General features: G+C 28.1%; 1 pseudogene across 1 annotated transcript; it reads left to right on the plus strand.

Moving 5' to 3' along the window:
- Positions 1–1,648: 1,648 nt before the first annotated feature.
- On the plus strand, positions 1,649–1,737 carry BDCG_17116 (annotated as a pseudogene). The gene has a single exon. The product of its transcript is annotated as a tRNA-OTHER (tRNA).
- Positions 1,738–7,085: the final 5,348 nt, after the last annotated feature.

Here is a 7,085-nt window from a genome sequence, read left to right on the forward strand (position 1 = left end):
TTGCATGTATATCAGCTATTTATTATTATTGTAATTTCAACATTACTTAGACTCACTGTGACATCACATCTATACTTGTATTTAAGAGTTTCATATTATTATTAGACATGATTATATCAATTATCAGATGTGTAATTATATGAATATCTTATATATCTGAGTGTTAGAACTCTTAGATCTTTCACTGACATTCTCTTTATAAAATCTTATTATAAGGCCACATGCATAGACTGACTGTGTGACCGTGTCTGAGACCAGAATCAGATTTTTTGATAGTCTCATTATCAATTTGACTGATCCCATTACACAGTTTTAACATTAGATAGTAGTTTCATACTGTTTCAGTGAGACTTACTGTCTACTCTTATTACATTTTTCAAATAGAACCATGATTTTCACTTCTCAATTTAAATTATTTTTATTACTTTAAATGACTTTAAATCTCATTTAAGTGTTATCAAAAAGTGTTACTTTTTAAAAAATTAAAAATAGTCTAAAAAAAACCTTAAAATGTCTAAAAATAGTAACTTTATGTCAAGAATGAAATTAAATGGAATCAAATGAAATCACTTTCTCATTTTTTTCAAGTCATGGTTTCATTTTAAGATCTGATATATAGTCACTTTACCTGTTTTTTTGATAGCCAGTCCCAGCGGAATTCACGCCAAGAAATGTATGGGATCAGACCAAATGGGATCAAACATGAAATTCATGGTCCCGGCGGCCAGTCTACACATGCAGTGAAGCGCTCCATCATGAACTCGCTCAATCTTTTGAATAAGAACCCGCCGATAGATTCATTGAAAAGCCCTCGATCATACGAGCATTTTGACCCCATCGCCGACCGCATACCCCGTGTGATGGTGGAGTTATCCAGCCAAATGTGAACCAGATGTTGTTCGAAACTCCTGTGTGGGATTATCCCCTGTTCACCCCTATCACACCACAATCCTGGGCCAAATTGCCATACAAATTGTAAGGTGAAGAGACCTAATCATATGCATTAATCTTCTCAATTTTGAAAGATCTCTGACCTGTAATTGTGAAGATATCTGAGAAGCATCTTTCATGAAAACTCTGTCTATCTTTGATGTTTCAAAACATCAATGCTAAGTCTCACTCACATACCACCCTTCTCAATCTGACTCATCTTTAGCAGAAAAATACAAAAAGATACCTCAGTAATAGTATCAAGTACATAATTAACAGACATATCTGAAGTGCATTCTCTGTGAAAAACTCTCTCAGTCTTTGATATACTAAGACATCAATATCAAGTCTCACTCTTGTATCATCTCTTCTGATATGACTCATTCTCAGCAGAAAAATATAAAGAGATATCTCAGTAACTGTACTTGATACATAATCAGCAGATACAATAACTATAAAATCAGTATATCTCAAGATCTGACTGAGTCTTTGATCTCTGCACAGTGAGATATATTAAATCTAGTTTTAATATCTCAATATTTAATAGATTCTGCAAGAGATTGAGAACAGTAATACTAGATTTCTATTGAATTTGAGAATTAACTCTATATTAATATAATCATTGATAAAGTCTTCTATTTTGAGATATAAATAATCAGTTTCTCTACATCTCACTGATAATATTTACATTATTATATAGAAACAGACTTATATTCTCGCCCCGGTGGCTGAATGGTTAATGCGGCCACCTGGTAGCACCTTGGCGTGGGAAACCAAGGCACGTGGGTTCGAAACCCGCAGGGGATACATTAAATCCGGAACTCAAGCACCTCAGGTTTCTAATAAATACAGAGGTGTACAAATCGCTTCAATGAATCGCTCTATGTTTCTGAGCTGGGAAGTTATTATCGCATGTATCTAATTGTCACTCCTTTGTATTTTCCTATGTTCTTGTTATCTTGGCGTGGTCTCAACACCTGTATTTCCTCCTGTATAATCAACACTTGACCTGTATTTAACATCACGCAAGGACTCATCATAAGCTCCGCTTGCATATGAGTATAATGAAAGAATAATAATAATAATAAAGACTTATATTCTCTATAATATTAAGACTCTGAAGAGAAAAAGTCTTGATAGAGAGTATATAGTAGTGTATATCTTAGCAGTTTCTATCTCATTCTTCTGCAGTAGTTAATACAAAAAAAAAGATCTTAGAAATAGTTTTTTACTTCTCTTAAAAAAGTAAGATATTTTTCTCTGAATTTTATATAATATTCTTACAAAGAATTAAAAACAGAGTTATTTTCTATTATAATTTTATATTCTTTTAAGTAAGAATTACTTTTTCAGTGACTGAAGAGCTTTCATTAATACTTAATTCTTTTTTATACTCTTTATTAACTGATTTAAGTTGCACACTTTGTGTGAGAAGAATTGAATGATTTAAAATAAAATTGAATAGTTTTAATTAATTTCTCTGTAAAAAATTGATTTATTTTTTATCAGTTTTTCTCTTAAAAACTGTCATATTATCTGATTTATTATTAATTGATATCATACTTTTTCTTACTGTATCTCAAGAAAGAGATTATAAATATTTTATTAATTTATCTTAAAAATCAATTTTAGTTTATTAGATTCTCTTTAAAAATCTAATCTAGTTACTGAACTAGTGTGAAAAAAATCAGATATTTTATATATAAAAGTCTGTTATTCTTCTTTTGAAACAGTCTGATCAACTTTTCAATTGAAAATAGACTTAGAAATCTCTTAATTGAAACAGTCTGATCAACTTTTCGATTTAAAAGAGTTTAATAAATATCTCAATTAAATTAGTCTGATCAACTTCTTATTGAGTAAGAATAATGAGTTTAAAAGTACACTCAGTTAATGTGAAAAAAGATGCTTTCTCAAATGCTATTTCTGAGATTGAAATTCTGAAGAGAAGAAAGAAAGAAGAAATAGAGAAATAACAAGTTCTTGAAATACAGAAACTTGAAAAAGCAAAATTCTTGAAAAGCAGTGTCTGAGTGAGATAAATGAAGAAGTTCTGTTAATTCTTCATACTCAGACTAGATAACTACAGAAAGTGATTAAGTTCAAACTTAGAATTTCAAACACAGTTCTAAAAACTTTGAAAATTTCTAATATAATCACTAACTCTTTAGTTTACTTTTCTTTCTTTTCTACTTCTTCTTCTTCTTCTTCTTTAAATCAGAAGAAAATATATACTCAAGTAGCTGAATCTGCTATCTCTAAACCTACTATCTCTAAATCTGCTGTCTCAAAATCTGCTCAAAATTCTGAGAAAACTGAGAAGAATACTGCTCATACTTCTATTGATAGAAGAGTGAGAAAAAAAATGTAAAAAGAGAAAAATCTTCAAATCTTCAGAAATAGAAGACTTATTCTCAAAGTCTCAAATCAGAATATCTTACAGAGAAATAAGCTAAACTCAAGTCTCATTTTTAGAATTAGAAATGAAATTAATCAGCAGTTCTTTTCTCAGTTAATAACTGATATTAAAGTTCAAAAATCAGTTATAGCTTCAATTAAGTCATTCTTCTTTAAAAACTTCATCATTCTGATTACAATGTCTGAATTCAGTGCAGAATTTCTTATTCAGAATAAGAATCTCTGAAAATCAGCAGTAGAATCTCTGTTAAACATAACAATTCTATCTGAGAGAGATGAAAAGTGAGATAAATTCATTCTTTATAATATTTCAGTTGAAATCTTTGACTGTGAGAAAGAAATACTACTTCTCAAAAATGAATTGAAAGAATACAATTCTATTCAACTGAGAAAAGAGTCTGTATAACTTAATTCAATTGAGTTTAGATAGAGTAGAAGAAATATCTCTATTCTAGTGTATATAAAGACACTTGAACAATCAAGAATCTCTGAAGTAAGAGTAACAGGTTTGAAAATGAGAGTTCATGAATACAAAGACTCAAGAATGAATCTCAAAGCTCAAACACAGTGTTTAAACTGTTAAAGATATAAATACTTTACAATCTCTTATTTCAGAGACTCAAAATGCACATTCTGTGCTAGAGATCATAAAACTAGTGAGTATAAATGTGAAACATGTTTAAAAAGAGATGAAATATGTTAATATACTCTGCTTAAGTGCTTCAATTGCAAAGAAAAACATGTATCTAGCTTAAAAGAATGTGTATTTACTTCAAGAACTCAGAAGAACTGAAGAAAAGATAAAGCTTAAAGTGAATCTAAAACTGAAGAGAAAAGTCAAGCTAGTAAATCTACAACTGTAAGCTTAAAAAGAAGAAATTCTCAACTATCTAGATCTTCAAACTTCAATTCTTCAGTTAAGTGTAAACAGAATTTGAATTCTCAAACTTCTGTTAAGATTAGAGAATTGAGAAATGACTCTGATGATAAACTAGATATAATACAAGCAGTTGAGATTCCTACTTTTTAAAATAGTTATAATCTACTATCTGATGATAGAGATTAGATTCTACTCTATCTCTACTCTCTCTTAGTATGAATATACAACAAAAACAATAAAAAAAGTTTAAAAACTCTTCAAAAATTACATTTATTCAAAATAATATGAATAGAAACTCAAATTATATTTATTCTTGTCTTCAAATTGTATTTGAATAAAAAGTTGACTTTGTACTTCTTCAAGAATCAAACTTTGATACTGAGTAAAAGTACATCATTTCTCATTTAAGCTATTACTGCTTTCTTTCTAAAAAATCTGAGATAAAATCAAGAGTAGTGATCTATGATAGAAAAAGATCAAGATATTAATTTAATTCAAGATTTGATATTATATCTGACTCTGATATTCTAGTGAGTGATATTATAGATAAAGAGAATGAGTTTAATACTATTCAACTTATAAATATCTATAATGAAAAGTCATTGAAAGAAAACAACAATATCTGAATAATTAATAGAGGATTTTTGAATATAACTCTCTCAAAAAACTCTATAATTGCAGAAGACTTTAATGCACATCATCTCTGATGAAACTCAGAGTGCATAAGAGCAGTAAGAGTAGATAAACTGATTGAATGAAGTTTTAAGCATTTAATAGATTTAGTTAACAAGTCTGATCAATAAACATTCTTTAGAAAAGACATGAAACAGAAATCTATTATAGATCTAACTTTCATATCACAAAATCTAATTGAAAAAAGACTTATAAATTGATTTATTAATTCAAATAAAACCTTAGAATTAGACTGGCCGTCAGAATTATGAATTTCATATTTGATTTCATTTGATCTGATCTCATACATTTCTTGGCATGAATCCCGCTGAGACTAGTCATTAAAAAAACATGTAAAGTGACTATATATCAGATCTTAAAATGAAATCATGACTTGAAAAAAATGAGAAAGTGATTTCATTTGATCTCATTTAGTCTCATTCTTGGCATAAAGTTACTATTTGTAGACATTTTAAGGTTTTTTTAGACTATTTTTAATTTTTTAAAAAGTAACACTTTTTGATAACACTCAAATGAGATTCAAAGTCATTTAAAGCAATAAAAATAATTTAAATTGAGAAGTGGAAATCATAATCTCATTTGAAAAATGTAATAAGAGTAGACAGTAAGTCTCACTGAGACAGTATAAGACTACTATCTAATGTTAAAATCATGTAATGAAATCAGTTGAATTGATAATGAAACTATCAAAAAATCTAGTCCTGGTCTCAGACACGGTCACACGGTGAGTCTACTCAGAATCAGATTATGAGATTATTCAATTTGATATTAAACTGAGTAAAAAATAAAGAAGTGAAAATCCTCTTCTCTCTAATCAGTATAACTTTGAAAAAGCTGATTGAAAAGTAGTTAAAGAAAGAGTAAAACAGCTGAAATCTGAAAGATAGAGTAAGCTCTATTGAAATCAAAGTCAAGATATCTCAAATGAAATGCTTGAGAATAGAGTAAAGCTGATTACATCTATTCTTCTAATAAATATTGAAGAAAATATTTCAAAGAAAAAGTCTTCTGAGTATTTCAAATCTTGATGAAATGAGAATATCACTTCTAAAAGAAAGCAATTAGTCACTGCTAAGAGAGATTGAAAGAATAACTTAATATCTAATAAAGAGTTCAAAGCTATTTAAAATGAATATTTTTCAGATATTAAAGAAGTCAAAATAGATTACTGAAATAAATTTCTTAAAGAAGTATAAGAAAAAGAAGTTTTTAAAGCCTTTAACTATACTAAAACAAGAAGTGTAGTAAAGCTTTCAACCTTAGAATATGAATTTCAGAATGAATTGTATACAGCAAACTCTTTTAAGAAAAAATATCAAGCTTTTATAAGAATTCTTTTTCAAAACTCATCACATTTAGAAGAGAAGAATATGTCATTTCATGAATATATTGATGAAAATAACTGGGAATGATCTGAGCTTACATGTGATGAACTAGAGTCAGTAATATTCTCAAGTTCAATTAAAACTGCTGCAGAGCCTGATTCAATTAATCATTTAATTATTCACAACATATATTTCTACTTAAAGAATGAATATTTTGAGCTCTTTTTCAATCTCTTAAAAAATAATTATTATTCTGAATACTGAAGAGAAGCTACTGAAGTAATCCTTGCAAGATCTAATAGAAAAGCTTCAATTTCTAAGTTATATAGAGTAATATCTCTGTTGAACTGTTTAAGAAAAGTTCTAGAAAAGATAATAGATACTAGATTATCTTTTATAAGCTCTATTAATGATTCTCTTCTATTTAATGAATAAATAAAAGATAGAAAACAATGTTCTGCAATTGACACTGTTCTCTCAGTTATTCATAATATTTAAGTAGTAAAGTATGAAGATCTGATCTCAACTGCAGTTTTTATTGATATAAAAGATGTATTTGATCATGTTTCAAAGTCTAAGATGATTTAAACTTTGAAGATGTTAAAACTGTCACTTTCTCTAATAAAATAAGTTAATTGTTTCATATCTAAAAGAATTATACAACTATTCTTTGATGAAAGAAAACAAGATAAAACTGAGATAAAAATAGAAGTATCATAAGAATCTTCAATCTTATCTGTTTTATTTGCAATATACACTGCATATCTATTCAAGAATAGAGAGATGAAAATAGTGAGGTTTTCAAGTTATGTAGATAATATTGATTTACTCTACAGTTC

This window comes from Blastomyces dermatitidis (assembly GCF_000003525.1).
Source record: "Blastomyces dermatitidis ER-3 genomic scaffold supercont1.5, whole genome shotgun sequence".
In the NCBI taxonomy this organism is placed as follows: Eukaryota; Fungi; Ascomycota; class Eurotiomycetes; order Onygenales; family Ajellomycetaceae; genus Blastomyces; species Blastomyces dermatitidis.